We start from the raw sequence: 13,046 nt of genomic DNA on the forward strand, positions 1-13,046 counted from the left end.
AACATTCTTCTTTTTTTTCTTTTGGTACCAGGGATTGAACTTGGGACCTTGAACTTGTGAGGCAGGTGGGGGAACCACTGAGCTAAATCCCTGGTCCGAAACACTGTTCTTAAAGAGGAACCCAGAGGCATGGGTCCCTGCCTTACAGAGTGCACAGTGAGAAGACTCTTCAGCCTCGATTCCTACCTAGCACAGTTTTGGAGATCTCATCTCACAACACAGAATGAGCAGGAAAACGTGTGGCTAAAAGAAAGGGAAAGAAGCAAGAAAGAGAAGCTGAAGACCAGTGTGTGCTCTGATTGTCTACCTGCGAAATAAGAGGAATATGACGAGGAGAGTTCCGGGACTTTCAGGAAATCCACTTAAATAGGGCAGATCCTAACATGACAGAGATGAGTACTGTAATTAGAAGTATGGGAAGGAGAAAGGGTCTTGTTGAAGAGGTCCGGGGGTACTAATGATATTTTTTAAAAATTCTGGCAAGGTCTAACAGAAGAGGGAAAGCGAGGGCGTGAGCAAGCGGGGATCAAACCTTACAGCGGACTGAAATCTTGAGTCCTCCCAGAGGCAGCTGGTGAAGCCCAGATCCAATGCAGTGGGATTTGGAGGTGGGGCCTTGGGAATGGAATTAAGTAATGAGGGCAACCCTCAAGAAGGTGGGATGGGAAGGTCTCTCTCTCTCCCTCTCTCTCTCTCTGTCTGTTTCTGTCTCTCTCTGTGTCTCTGTGTCTCAGTCCCTCCCTCTCTCTCTCTCTGCCACACAAAGACATGAGGAGAAAGCACTGTTTTCAAACCAGGAAGTGAGACCTCACCAGACACCAGATGTGCAGGCCCCTGATCTGGGGCTTCCCAGATTCCAGATCTCCAAGAAACAAAATTCTGCTACTTAAGCCACCCAGCCTGTGGTATCCTATTCTGTAACAGTCACTTGAACTGACTAAAACAAATCTGCTGTGACCACAGAAAGTCAAAGATAAAAACTGCTCTAAGTTAACGTGTAGGTTGAAGGCAATGCCACCTGAGTTACAACAGGATGCTCTAGGGAACTTGATAAAATTACATTAACAATTCCTTAGAGAGAAAAGCAGACATAGCACATGTTTATATGCTTTTCATACTTCATCATAAAACATTTGAAATTAGAAATGGATTTTAAAAAAGCCTTGGGTCTGAGGCTGTTAGCTCAGTGATAGTGTGTATATTTAGCGTGTACAAGTGTACAAAGCCCTGGGTTCAACCCCCAGCAAACTACACACCACACACACACACACACACACACACACACACACACACAAACTGAAGGCAATTATCAAAAAGTTTACTTGTTCAGAACAAGCAATATTGAAGAAAATTTCAACAAACCATTGCCAGCTTAGGTAACTTTGCCTCAGGACAAAGAATTAATACCTCCTATCCCAATGACTGACAGGAACTGATGTACAAATACCTGGCTCCCTCCCTCCCTGCAGACACAGCCCTCACTTGTTTGACTACATGCCTTTCTGGGGTCCCCTGCCTTTCCTGCCTCAATTCCCTATCCCTTATTGGTGTTTGCTTGCTTCACCTCCCAAATAAACTCATTCTGTTTATCTCAGGGTTTGTTTATGGGGGAATCCAAACTGAGAAGAAGAGAAAACTTGGGCATATGAGCAAAACTGAAAGTGCACAAGCCCTTCTACTAGGGATCTGCGCAACTGTAACTGCAGGATGGCTTTGTATATATGGCAAAAAAAAAAAAAAAGAGAGAGACATAGTGACTTACATTTATTGCAAGCTGGAAGGACATATGAGTTTCCCTGTGAAACACTGAGAACCTACTTGGCACACAGCAGAAGGTCACCAGTGGCCACTCACTGTGCATGCGTACTGAGCTACATGCTCTCATGTGCCATCTCATTGACTCTTTACAACAGACCTTCAAGGTGAGTACAATACTTCTAATGTGTCCATTTAGCAGGGGAGATAACTCAAGGTAAGCAAGTTGCCTTAGGTCACTGGGATTCATGTCAGGTAGTCAGGATTCCTTTATACAAAGACAAGAATACTGATTGCTCTCTTGCTAGTGCAAACACTGGGAAAAGACAAGTATCCATCAATATTCTGGCTTTGGCCATCAATGCCAAAGGATCTTTCCACTGTTAGGAGACAAATTCTGACATGCCTGTATGAAACACCTACTTAAAAGAAAGTCAGCTAGATATCCATCTGACATGGAAAGAGCTCCAAAGTACACTATTAAACAAATTCAAAATTTAAAAAGTTGTGCCATATGTATGTTTCAAGTGTGTGTATATTTGCATATGCAGGAACCAACTGTGGAGGCCTACATAGGAAACTGGTTGTATCAGGGGAAGGAGCCTGGGACATGCAGAGGGAGAAGAGCTTTTTATTATGCTGTACTCTTTTGGATCAAACCTTTTAATGTTCACTTTTTGATTTAAAAAACATATGGCCATTGACATTACAAACTAGAGTAGCAGCTTGGGGTGCCAGTGCACACCTATAATCCCAACCACTTGGGAGGCTGTGGCTCCCAAGAGGACAAGAAGTTGGAGGTTAGCCTGAACAATTTAGCCAGACTTTGTCTCAAAATGAAAAATAAAAAGGGCTGAGGATGCAGCTCAATGTGAGGCTGTGGGTTCAATCCCCAGTACCAAAAACAAACACCTAGATCACCATTTCCTCAATGCGTAAGGAAGGGACAGATACCATGATGAGCAAACAGAAGCAGCAACTAGGGATGGCTTACAAAATTGGAAATCCCCTCAAATGGGAAATACTAAAACAGAAATAGGAAGGCAGTTGATAGGATTAATGTCTGCACTCTGTACAGTGGAATATTCCAATTAAAAGGCAATTCATACCTATCAAAAAATATTTTATTCTCTTTGCTAGTTTAACGTTTTTGTGCACGTTGCAAGGACAACATTACGTTTCCACAGGAAAAGTGGTTGCCAAAGTTGAACAATGTCATGAATATTTGCTAAATGCCAGGCCTTCTTGAATTGTTGGTTTCAGTTTTCACATTTCTGTTTGGACACCTCTTCTGGGTTTCAAAACTTTGTAGTACAAAACCGAGGTCCTGATCTGTCCCACAAACTGCTCCCCAGCCACCTGTCTCACATAGATGAAAGGCAGGGAGCATCGTGCTTCCCGTCAGCAGGGGTCAAGGGTGGCTTAATTTTTTTTTCTTTCTTTTCTTTTTTGAGACAGGTTCTCACTGTGTTGCCTAGCCTGATCTTGAACTTCTAGGAGCAAACGATCCTCCTACCTCAGCCTCCCAGCTAGTTAGGACTCCAGGTGCATTTTCAAAAATCAAACTTTGTAACTTTAACGTTTTCTTCATTGTGCTCCCCTGCCCCCACTTGTTTTTGATTAACTTTTGGTAATTTTTTTTTTTAGAAAATTTCTCATTTTGTCATAATGTTAAAAAATAGGATATCTTGCCAAGTGTGGTGGCGCAGCCTATAATCCCAGCACTCTGGGAAGCTGAGGCAGGAGGATTGCAAATTTGAGTCCTGTCTGGGCAACTCAGTGAGACTCCATCTCAAAAAATAAAATAAAATAAAATAAAAAAAGAGGGCTGGGGCTGTAGTTCAATGCAAAGGCCCTGGGTTCAATTCCCAGTATCATTTTAAAAAAAGACAAGATAGCTTAGAGTTGGAAATATTTTCTGGCAATTTAAAATCTCTTCATGTCTTTACATTTAATGTAGTTTATATTTCTTTGTCGTTTTTCATTATTAGATTTGCCAGCAGGTGATATGTCTTATGTTTGAAGAATAAACTTAAAATTTTTATTAACGATTACTTTAATTGTGCCTATTTATTTGGTAGAATATAATTTGATACATGTCTGTAATCTGTGATGATCAAATCCAGGTAGTTAACATTTCTATCTCCTTAAATTTTTGTTTCCATAGGGAATTCTGTTTGAATTTTCCCTTTCCAGCTCTGTGATTTTTACCTTTATTTCATTCTCTCTCTTTTTTTTTTTTTTTTACTGAAGTTGTTTAAAGTTATGAAGTTTATTGCTTGGGCCCTTTCTGGTCTTTTTCTCTTAAAAAAATAATAAAAGAAAACACTTTAGGCCAATACCTATAAATTTATGTAAAATATTTATATTATTAAGTAGATCATATGGAACAGTCATTTAATAGAGATTTTTTTAAGGCTTCACTATTAATTTTTTATCAGTGTACTGTGCAAAGAATAAGTCATATACTGCTTTAGAAAATATGTTCAAGATTTTTCTTTTTTCTTGGTATATGTTAAGTTTTTTTAAAGTTCTTGAATAAGGATGAATTTTTAATCTCATATATTATATCAGAACAAAGTCTACATGTGGCCAAAACTTAGAAAGTAAAAAGTTAGCCGGGGATTTAGCTCAGTGGTTCCACCGCCTGCCCCGCAAGAACAAGGACCCAGGTTTGATCCCTGGTACCAAAAAAACGAAAGTAAAAAGTTAAACTATGGGGGCTGGGGATTTAGCTCAGTGGTTTCTCCGCCTGCCGCGCAAGTGCAAGGACCCAAGTTCGATCTCTGGTACCAAAAAAAAAAATTTAACTATGAAAGAGTTCAAAGACTATAGGTTTAGTTTGGAACAACTTGTGAAGAAGTACATTGATATTTTTGTATGCATTTTACAACAAAAAGTAAAAAACTTCAAGAGCTAGAATAAAACATAGGCAAAATTTTAAAAAGTTTTTTTCAGGGCTAGGAATATAGCTCAGTGATTGGTTCAATCCCCAGTGCAATAGGACCTAGAAGCTGGGACTGCAGACGCCCAGGTGGTAACAAAATCAGGGTGAGGCTTAGCATCTCCACCTTCATTTTTTGTATCTGTCACACTTGTTATCCTGAAACTCTGGGTCAAATCCCCACTCAGCTATGTACTACGCATGTTCATCACTTCAGGAACATCTGTATTATAAGGTTTCTTAGTTTCAAACTTACCTAGCCAAGCTCATCCCTCTTTAAGACTGAGGATACCGAGGTAAGAGTAACTAAAGGATTTGCAGTGACATTCAATTATCAGTTTTTACAATATACAGTTCCAGACCCCTGGAATAATGACCAGAAGTCTCTAGCCATTGTCCTACACCTGAAGTCATCTCAGATTCCAGGAAAAGCAGAGCCTCACAGACCACCCAAGATGAGGTCAGTCCCCATGACAGGGAATCAAGGCTTCTCTCTAAGCAGGAGCCCTTGAGAATTGAACTGCACCACCAAACTATGAGGATTCTTCTAGGAACCAGTCCTGAGATAGTGATCAACCAGACCACAGACTTGACCAAGATTTCCTAAACTGCCACCTATGCAAACCCTCCTGCTATGCAAATCCAACCCTTGCCTCTGTAAGCCCCTCAAGGTCAAATCTTGAACCCCCTTATCTGAGCTGATTAAACCTCCTTTCTTGCCCTTCACTATGGGTCATCTCCTTGATTGGGGTTATGGGATGGGTAGCCAAACATGATCTGTTAGGACTCCTAGAGAGGGGGCTTTTGCCCTGAAGCGCCATTAAAACCAGCACTGTAAAAATAAAAAATGAAAATAAAAAATTATTTTGGAGTAGAGAGGGCCTTGCTAAGCATGACATAAAACTCAGAAATCATAAATAAAAACTGTACAAAATTGATCAAACATAAGTTAAAAATTTTTGTTTTGTCAAAAAAAATGCCACAAATAAAGTGAAAAGACAAATGAGAAACTGGAAAAATATGTGCTAGTCATATCACAAAGACATACATGTTTTTAATAAATCAAGAGCTACAAGAAATAATAAAAAGACCAATGACTGGAAAAAAGAGGGCAAAGAATATAAAGTTTACAGAAAAAGAAATACCCATGGCTTTTAAATACCTGAAAAGGTACTAAACCTCACACAATGTGAAAGAAATATATATTAGAATTAAAAATAAGAAGATACTTCTTTTTCTAGCTCTTAGATTTGCAAAGATGTTACACAGTTGGCAAGTTGTGAATTAACAGGCACTTTGATGAATTTTTAGTGGGTGTATGAATCAATATCCTTATGCACCAAAATTGTAAATGTCATATAACCATCCCTAACAACTCTATATGCAGGCATTTAACCCGTACTGTAGATATATTCCGAATGTGCAAAATAACAGATGCTCAGAAATATTTAATGCTGCCTTTCTTGTTGTGTTAGGTTTTCATTGCTAGGACAAAATTCCTAAGAAAAACAATTTGAAAGAGCAAAAGGTTATTTTGGCTCACAATTCACAGATTTTAGTCCATAGTCACCTGCTTCTGCTGTTTGTGGGCCCAGTGTGAAGCAGAACATCCCCAGGGGGAGCTTGGTGGTGCAAAGGGCACACTTCTGAGAAAGGAAGGAAGGGGGGAGGACAAGATATAGTCCTCAAGGGCCCATCCCTAAAGACAACTCCCTTCAACTAGGCCCCACCTCCTAACAGTGTCCACTTCCCAGTGAGGTAGGATGAAAGAAATAAAGATAAGTAAAAAGGAGACAGGGAAAATTATAACTAAAAGTTGTAGTTTAAGAGGACTGCAACTTCCAGGACACAGGTTATGTTCCCCAAGGCTATCGGTATCCCTTGGTTCACGCAGGGTCCTTTCCGTCCAGACCAATCACACTTAAAGTTCTTCAGAAATACCACAAGTCCATACTTTGGCTCAGTTAAGAAAGTAAAGAGCAAGAACCTGATCTTAAAGTAAAGGAACAGACTGAGGGAATTCAAAGAATACTTAAATTATCCATCTTAAAACACAACAACAACAAAACTGGGTGCACGCCTATAAAATGAGCCAGTACAGTTGGTGTGTGTTGCGGGGGTGTCTTTTTCATAGATTTTCACCCCTTGAAGAGAAGCATAAATGTTCCCAATTCCAAGAAACAACAAGCCTCTCTCTGGAGGACCTGTACTCTATTTATTTGAGTGTGTACTTTTAAATTTTCTGCCAAACAAATAACTTTATGCTTCTTACTGACGCATCCCAATAATTCTTTCTCTGCAATGGAAGTCAGTGAATCTGTGAACTTACTCTGTGGGTAGCATGGGTCTAGGTTCTTTATCTTTTCACTTACCTTTGGGAACCTCCTCAGACCCTGTCTGATGACACAAATAGTCCATTCATCTATGACTCAATCAATGGTTAATCCACTGACAAGGTTAGAGCCCTCATGAGCCAATCACTTCCCAAAGCATCAGCTCTGAACATTGCTGCAATGGGAACCAAGCCTTTGGGGACATTTCATATCCAAACCATAATACTTGTAATAGAAAAATTCTAGAAAGAACTTAAACATCCCTCAAGAGTGCATAATAAGGTAAAATTATGGTACATCTGTACAAAGGAATCCTACTCAGCCTTAAAAGGAAAGAGGCAGAACTATATGGAAGAAGATGAACAGTGTCCAGAATATATTAACTTTTAGGAAACAGAGCAAGGGGCAGCACAGTGTACAGAATATCCTGCACTGTACAAAGAAATGAACGAACATGTTTACAAATGAATCTCTCCAGAAGAAAGTCATAATAGAAATTGTCCCCACACAGATAAACCTTTAGAACGTTATATCATATGCAGGTTTAAATTAATTTTTAAAACTTGAATATACTGATTAACTCAACTATATTCACCATAAGATTTCCTATGTTTCGTATTTAGTTGATTTGAAGGTATCCATCAAAACTGAGAGTCATCCTCAACCACTGTGCTTTGATCAATTTCTCTGCACAGGGCTCACCAGTTGAATTTGCCTGAGAATTCAGAGGTTCATGTCATCCAAATGCATAAAGGTCTACCACCCTTTTATAGGAAAGAAGAAGCTGCACTGCTGCCAAGGAACAAAGGCTCTGAAGTCTTCACATTTGCATTTTAGCACAGGAACTTCTGGACTTCAGTCCAAAATACGACCTCTAAGAACCCCAAACATGTCCCCGAGTCAGGGCAACATAACACAGACTTTGTGAAGGAGGGGGGTGCACAGTGCCGCACAGTCGGAGGAGACCCCAGGCATGAATGTTCCCATGCAGCACTCTGGCCACTCCTGGTCCAGAGGGTGAGAGGGAGAGGACCGGGGGCATGTGTGGAGGCCTTTTGAGGCTCTGCTCAGAGAGGTCTGCAAGGGAGGCTGCCATTCTTACCTTGACTTCCATTTTCCATCAGACAACCCTGTCTTTATATTCTTCTGAGTCTTTCCTGCCATCCTGGAAGTGCTCTGGCACAGATGTTGGAGGATGGAATGGAGAAATCAAATCCACTTCTCTCACTGCAGCCCCCAGGCCTTTGCCTCTGCTGTTCCCTATGCCCAGAGAGCCCTCCTCGCACGAGTGCACAGGCTCACACACACAGACAACCACATCCACACACGTGCACTTGTGCAGCACCTACCCACACACGTGCAGGCCAGTCCTCCGGCCAGAGCTAATCCCAAACTCAGCTCTGCTCAAATCTCCTACCAGTTTCCCACTGTCTCCTCCAGGACAAAGCTATGCCCTATTACGGGGACCTCCACGAGGCTGGCACACTTGGTGGGAAGTGTTCAGAGAATGCCACCCCTGCTGGCCTGCCTGAGGTGCAGCTTGCTCCCCATGCTCTTCTTTCCCACCCCCACCTTGCCTCCTCTTGTCTCCTCTTCCTCCCAGACCCAGCTCCACTCAGGATAGTCCTTGGGCTGCCTCCCTGGATCAAGTTTGGTTCCTACTGCCTTGGCCCTCTCTTCTGCTGCAGGTCTTGTCACTCTGCAGGGTCCTTCCTCTCAGCCCACCAACCTCCCTCAGCAGAAGAGGGGTCCTCCAAGCCGGCACAGTGTCGGATCCTGGGTAAGAGCACTGCCTTGGCACCAGGGCCCTGGATTTGTGCATCGCCCAGTTTCCAGCTGCATGACAGACACATTACTCCACTCCAGGTCCTCATCTGTAACATGGGGATGTTCTAGGCCAGGTTCCTAGAAGCAGAGTCCAAGATGGGGGATTTTATAGACATTCTTTATTGAGGGATTTTGGAAACAGCTAAGGAAGTGGGTGGTTTTAGGAGAAGTCTGGCTTTAGCCTGACCCCTGGGAGATCTGAATGTGGAAAATACCACAGATTTGTCCTGCCAAGAAGCAAGGGGGCTGGGGTCCCAAGTCCACATGAGACAGTCATCATTAGCTCAGCTGTGCCCAGTGGATGGGGAGGCAGCCATACTGCCAGGCACCACTGAGTGAGGTGAAGCCCATCAGTCCTGGATGGAGGAGGGGGGCAGTGGTGTCTGCCATGAGGGTCCCATGCTAGCCACCGGGCAGGCAGTCATGAGAATAGTCCAGTTAGAGACAAAGGAGCTGATCGAGTCACTCCCTTCCCTCTATTTAACTCTAAACAGCACCCAATGCTTATTCCTGCTTCCATTATCCCAAGAGAGGCAGAAAATAAAATAACAAAAGCCTAGGGGATGGCAGATGCCCTATGCAAGACCAGCCACCAGAGCAAGGGAGCTGTGAGAGATTTGGTGGGAGTCACCAAAAGCAGAGGCGTCGGGCCTTCAAATTCCAAAAACCTGAGTTCCCGGCCCCTCTCTCCCTCCTTTTTCCTGTTGCTGCTGCTACCTTTGACTGACGTGCAGTGCTTTCTGTCACCCTGGCACCTTTACTGGCATGGACTGGCCTTGAGCACAACTTCCTGTGTTACTACTTATTACTGAGTATACGCTTGGCAATTCTTTCCTCATTGTACACAGGAGCCTGGACTATTATTGGTTCATTCAACTGTAACAAGATGAGGCATGTTAAAATTCTTGACATGGTATCTGGCATAAGAGAAAACCCCAAACCTTCTGTCTGTGATGACCACTAGCATCATCAGGGTTTCCTCTGTCTCCCAGTCCCAGCTCAGCAAGAGGAAGGCAGGGCGGAATTGAAGAGAAGATGAGTCATTTCTGCCACCTATCCCCCTGGATCTTGCTTCCCCATGTCCCCCAGGGTTGGATTTGGTGGCCCAGAGCCTCAGGGTTCCTCATCTAGTTAAAGGGTCTGCACCCACCTCCCCTGCTCCCAGGGCTATGTGGGAGAGTCAGGCTAAGGAGCCCTGTCCCTGCAGTGCTGACAGAGGAGAGGAAGCAGAGGACAGTGGTGAGAAGGAAGTGGCAGCAATGATCACTTCAGGAGAGAAAGGACATGGTTCATAGGGGTGACAAGAAAGCCACCCCTGGTCATGGCTACAGACATTTGGACAGAAGTATCTTGGAATGAGAAAGGAAAGTGCTGCTGAAGTTTATTTCCATGTTGGCCAGGTGGCCAGCTGAGAGCCCCATGGCCTTGGGGTACACTCAAGTGCAGAGAGGCCTTTGGGTCTAAGATGGTCCATGCTAAGCCCTTCCAGGGGTGATTCCAGAGAACCCAGGGCCACTGCCTCCCTCCAGGCTGGCCGGTGATGCCAGGGCTTCAGAGGATGCTTGAGCATCAAAGCAAAGGGTGAGGGAGCTGGAGGTTCCCTGCCTGTGAGGAAACTGAGATGCTGAGGGGAAGGCCTTGCAGCTGCTCAAGTGAAGCAGAAGCATGGGCAGAGCTAGCCCTTGGGCTCTTCTAGGAGGCACTGCCTTCCTCCCTGAGAGTACACCTTCAAGGGGTGTCAGCCCATTTCCTCCCCATCCCAAGGGCTGCAAGCTCGGGCAAGAGCTGCCTTTATCCTACACACAGACGCATTTCCTGTGTGTGTGTGTGTGTGTGTGTGTGTGTGTGTGTGACTCTTTCTTTTAAAACCATTATCTCTGTTGTCCCTTGCAAAAACAAGGCCCCACAGGACTTAAAATGCATGCTCACAGGCTTTATGGATGAGAAAACCTAGGCTTTCACCAGAGGAGGGACCCCTCAGGTTACCAGCTAAAGAGACCCACAGCTGGGAGTTAATGTGTCCTCACCTTGCGCTCATCTGGGGGTAGAATGGAGGGGTGTCCAGAGAGAACCCCTGAGCTCTGTCCCAAGTCTGGGCCTGCAGGCCCTTGCTCCAAATCAAGACCTCTCTTCACATCATTGGAAACCCAGAAATCGGGGTTCCAGCCCAGATCACAAGTCTTTGATCTGCTTCTTATCCCCTGCCCCAGCCACCTGGAAACTCAAAGGCTCTGACTTCCCACTAAAGGACCCCCAGAATTTCAGATGCACCCTCCTACAGGGCCAGGTGCCCCATTTCTGGGAAGCAGGTGCCCCATTTCTGGGAAGCAGGTGGCCAGGGTGGTCTTATCTCTCCTGCTCCTCTCTGGCCTCTTGGGCCCAGCACCCCTAGGAAGCAGATGGTGGGGGCCAAGGACTGAAGATTCCTGTCTGATATGATCTTGGGCCTCCTGACACTTCTCCCTGGATCATCCAGATCAGGGGCCCCCAGACTTGTCTGTGCTTTTGAATGGGGAGGCTTTTCGAAATCTGATGGACCACGATTCAGACCCATCCAGCACAGTCTCTGGGGTGGAATACAGACATCAGGCCCTTTGGATGGTCCTCGGGTGACTTATGTGCTGGCCGGTCTGAGAAGCACCCTGCTGGACTGTGGGTGACACCAGCTCTCCACTTCTGGTGGGGAGAGACTGGCTCCTTGTCCCTTGTGGTGGCACTCTAGTTCTCCAGTAAACCAGAGCCTAGTGATTCCAGTCCTCTGAGCGGCCTCAAAGGCCCCAGGGACAGAAAAGCCACTGAGGCAGCCCTGTGTAGGTAGAGACCCCAAGGGTGTCTCCAAGGGAAGCTCCCACCTCAGTCTCTAGGCCATTCCTTGGCACCTCAGGTTCCAGACCCGTGGCTCTGCCAGATCCTCTCACACAGACAGGTCTCAGCATCCCTACACAAAAGCAAAAATAAAACTGATGTTTGGAAATCCCCTGTTGAGCTCCAACCGTGGCCGGGTCCGCCTAACCAACAGAATCCCATGCTGGCCTGAGAGTTGACCAGGGGACAGACAGCTCCAGACATAAAAGAGAAAGGCTTGGAAACCGGCTTGCTCACTCTGGGAGGCACACTGACCCGTAAATCTCAAAGCATGTCCACTCTTTGACCTCACAACTAAACTTCTCAGCAGAAAGGCAAGTAGAGAGCCAAATGGCAGGAACACACAGTGTTATAAACTCAAACTTTGCATCACCCTGAATTCTTACGTTGTCATCCTAACTCCCAATGTGATGGTTTTATGTGGGGATCTTTGGGAGGTGATTGGGTCATAGGGTGGAGTCCTGGTGAATAGGATTGGGGCCCTTATCAAAGACCCTAGAGCACTCCTTAGCCCTCTTTCCATCAAGTGAGGAATAGGGAATCAGCAGAAGGGGACCCTCCCCAGGGCCCCACAAGGCAGGCACCCCAATCTTGCCTTCAGCCTTCAGGAGAGAGAAATACACTCCTATGAAGCATCCACTGTCCAGCCTCTGGTGCTTTGTCTCGGCAGCCGAAATGCTAAGACACATGTGTCTGGGCTAAGGAAATTCCTGCAGCAGTGTTTGAACAGCCCAGATGCCCAGGATAAGGTTGGTGTCACCACACTGTGGGACTAAGGGCATGAAAGGGACAGATTCTATGTGGATGTGGCTGCATCCTCCAAAGGCATTACCAAATCAACAAGACATACTATATAATGATATATACAGCACAATATCCCTTGTCTTAAAATACACAGCAACAAAACTATATTTCTTCCCAAAAATCTGTATTAGTATTTTTTAATTAAAAATATAAAAACATTCTTTTCTGGTACTAGGCCTTGAACCCAGGGCCTTGTACACGTTAGGCAAGTGCTCTTCCACTGAGCTACATCCTCAGTCTGTGGTGTGTTTTTCTAAATTAGAAATTCAGAGCACGAAGTTTGGAGCCAGGTTTGAGGCTGGCTCGTCTACCATTTTCAGGCTGTGTTGCATCAGGCGGATGACGAACCTGGGCCTCTATGTTCTCATCTATGAAACAGCACCTATCTCACGGGGCTGTCTTGGGGCTTAAATGAGTTAATATGTGTAAAGCACTTAAGACAGTGCCTGGCACTTAGCAATCCCTGTAGAACCATTTTTATGAGGGGAAGGTTTATGTAAGTTCTGGAAGGCAAATTC

General features: G+C 44.7%; 1 protein-coding gene across 3 annotated transcripts in view; it reads right to left on the bottom strand.

Moving 5' to 3' along the window:
• Nlrc5 (NLR family CARD domain containing 5) overlaps positions 1 to 13,046 on the bottom strand; it is an 82,650-nt gene that overhangs the window by 62,048 nt on the left and 7,556 nt on the right. Inside the window, exon 1 of one of the 3 annotated variants that reach the window (XM_087206157.1) lies at positions 11,712 to 12,764. The exons of the other annotated variants lie outside the window; for them this stretch is intronic. The gene's annotated coding sequence lies outside the window, so the exon portion shown is untranslated. Of the gene's footprint in view, positions 1 to 11,711; positions 12,765 to 13,046 lie in introns of those variants that run through there. 3 annotated transcript variants of the gene reach the window in all.

Source organism: Heterocephalus glaber, unplaced genomic scaffold (genome assembly GCF_053883595.1).
Source record: "Heterocephalus glaber isolate CG9 unplaced genomic scaffold, H.glaber_assembly_v1.0 deba00000071, whole genome shotgun sequence".
In the NCBI taxonomy this organism is placed as follows: Eukaryota; Metazoa; Chordata; class Mammalia; order Rodentia; family Bathyergidae; genus Heterocephalus; species Heterocephalus glaber.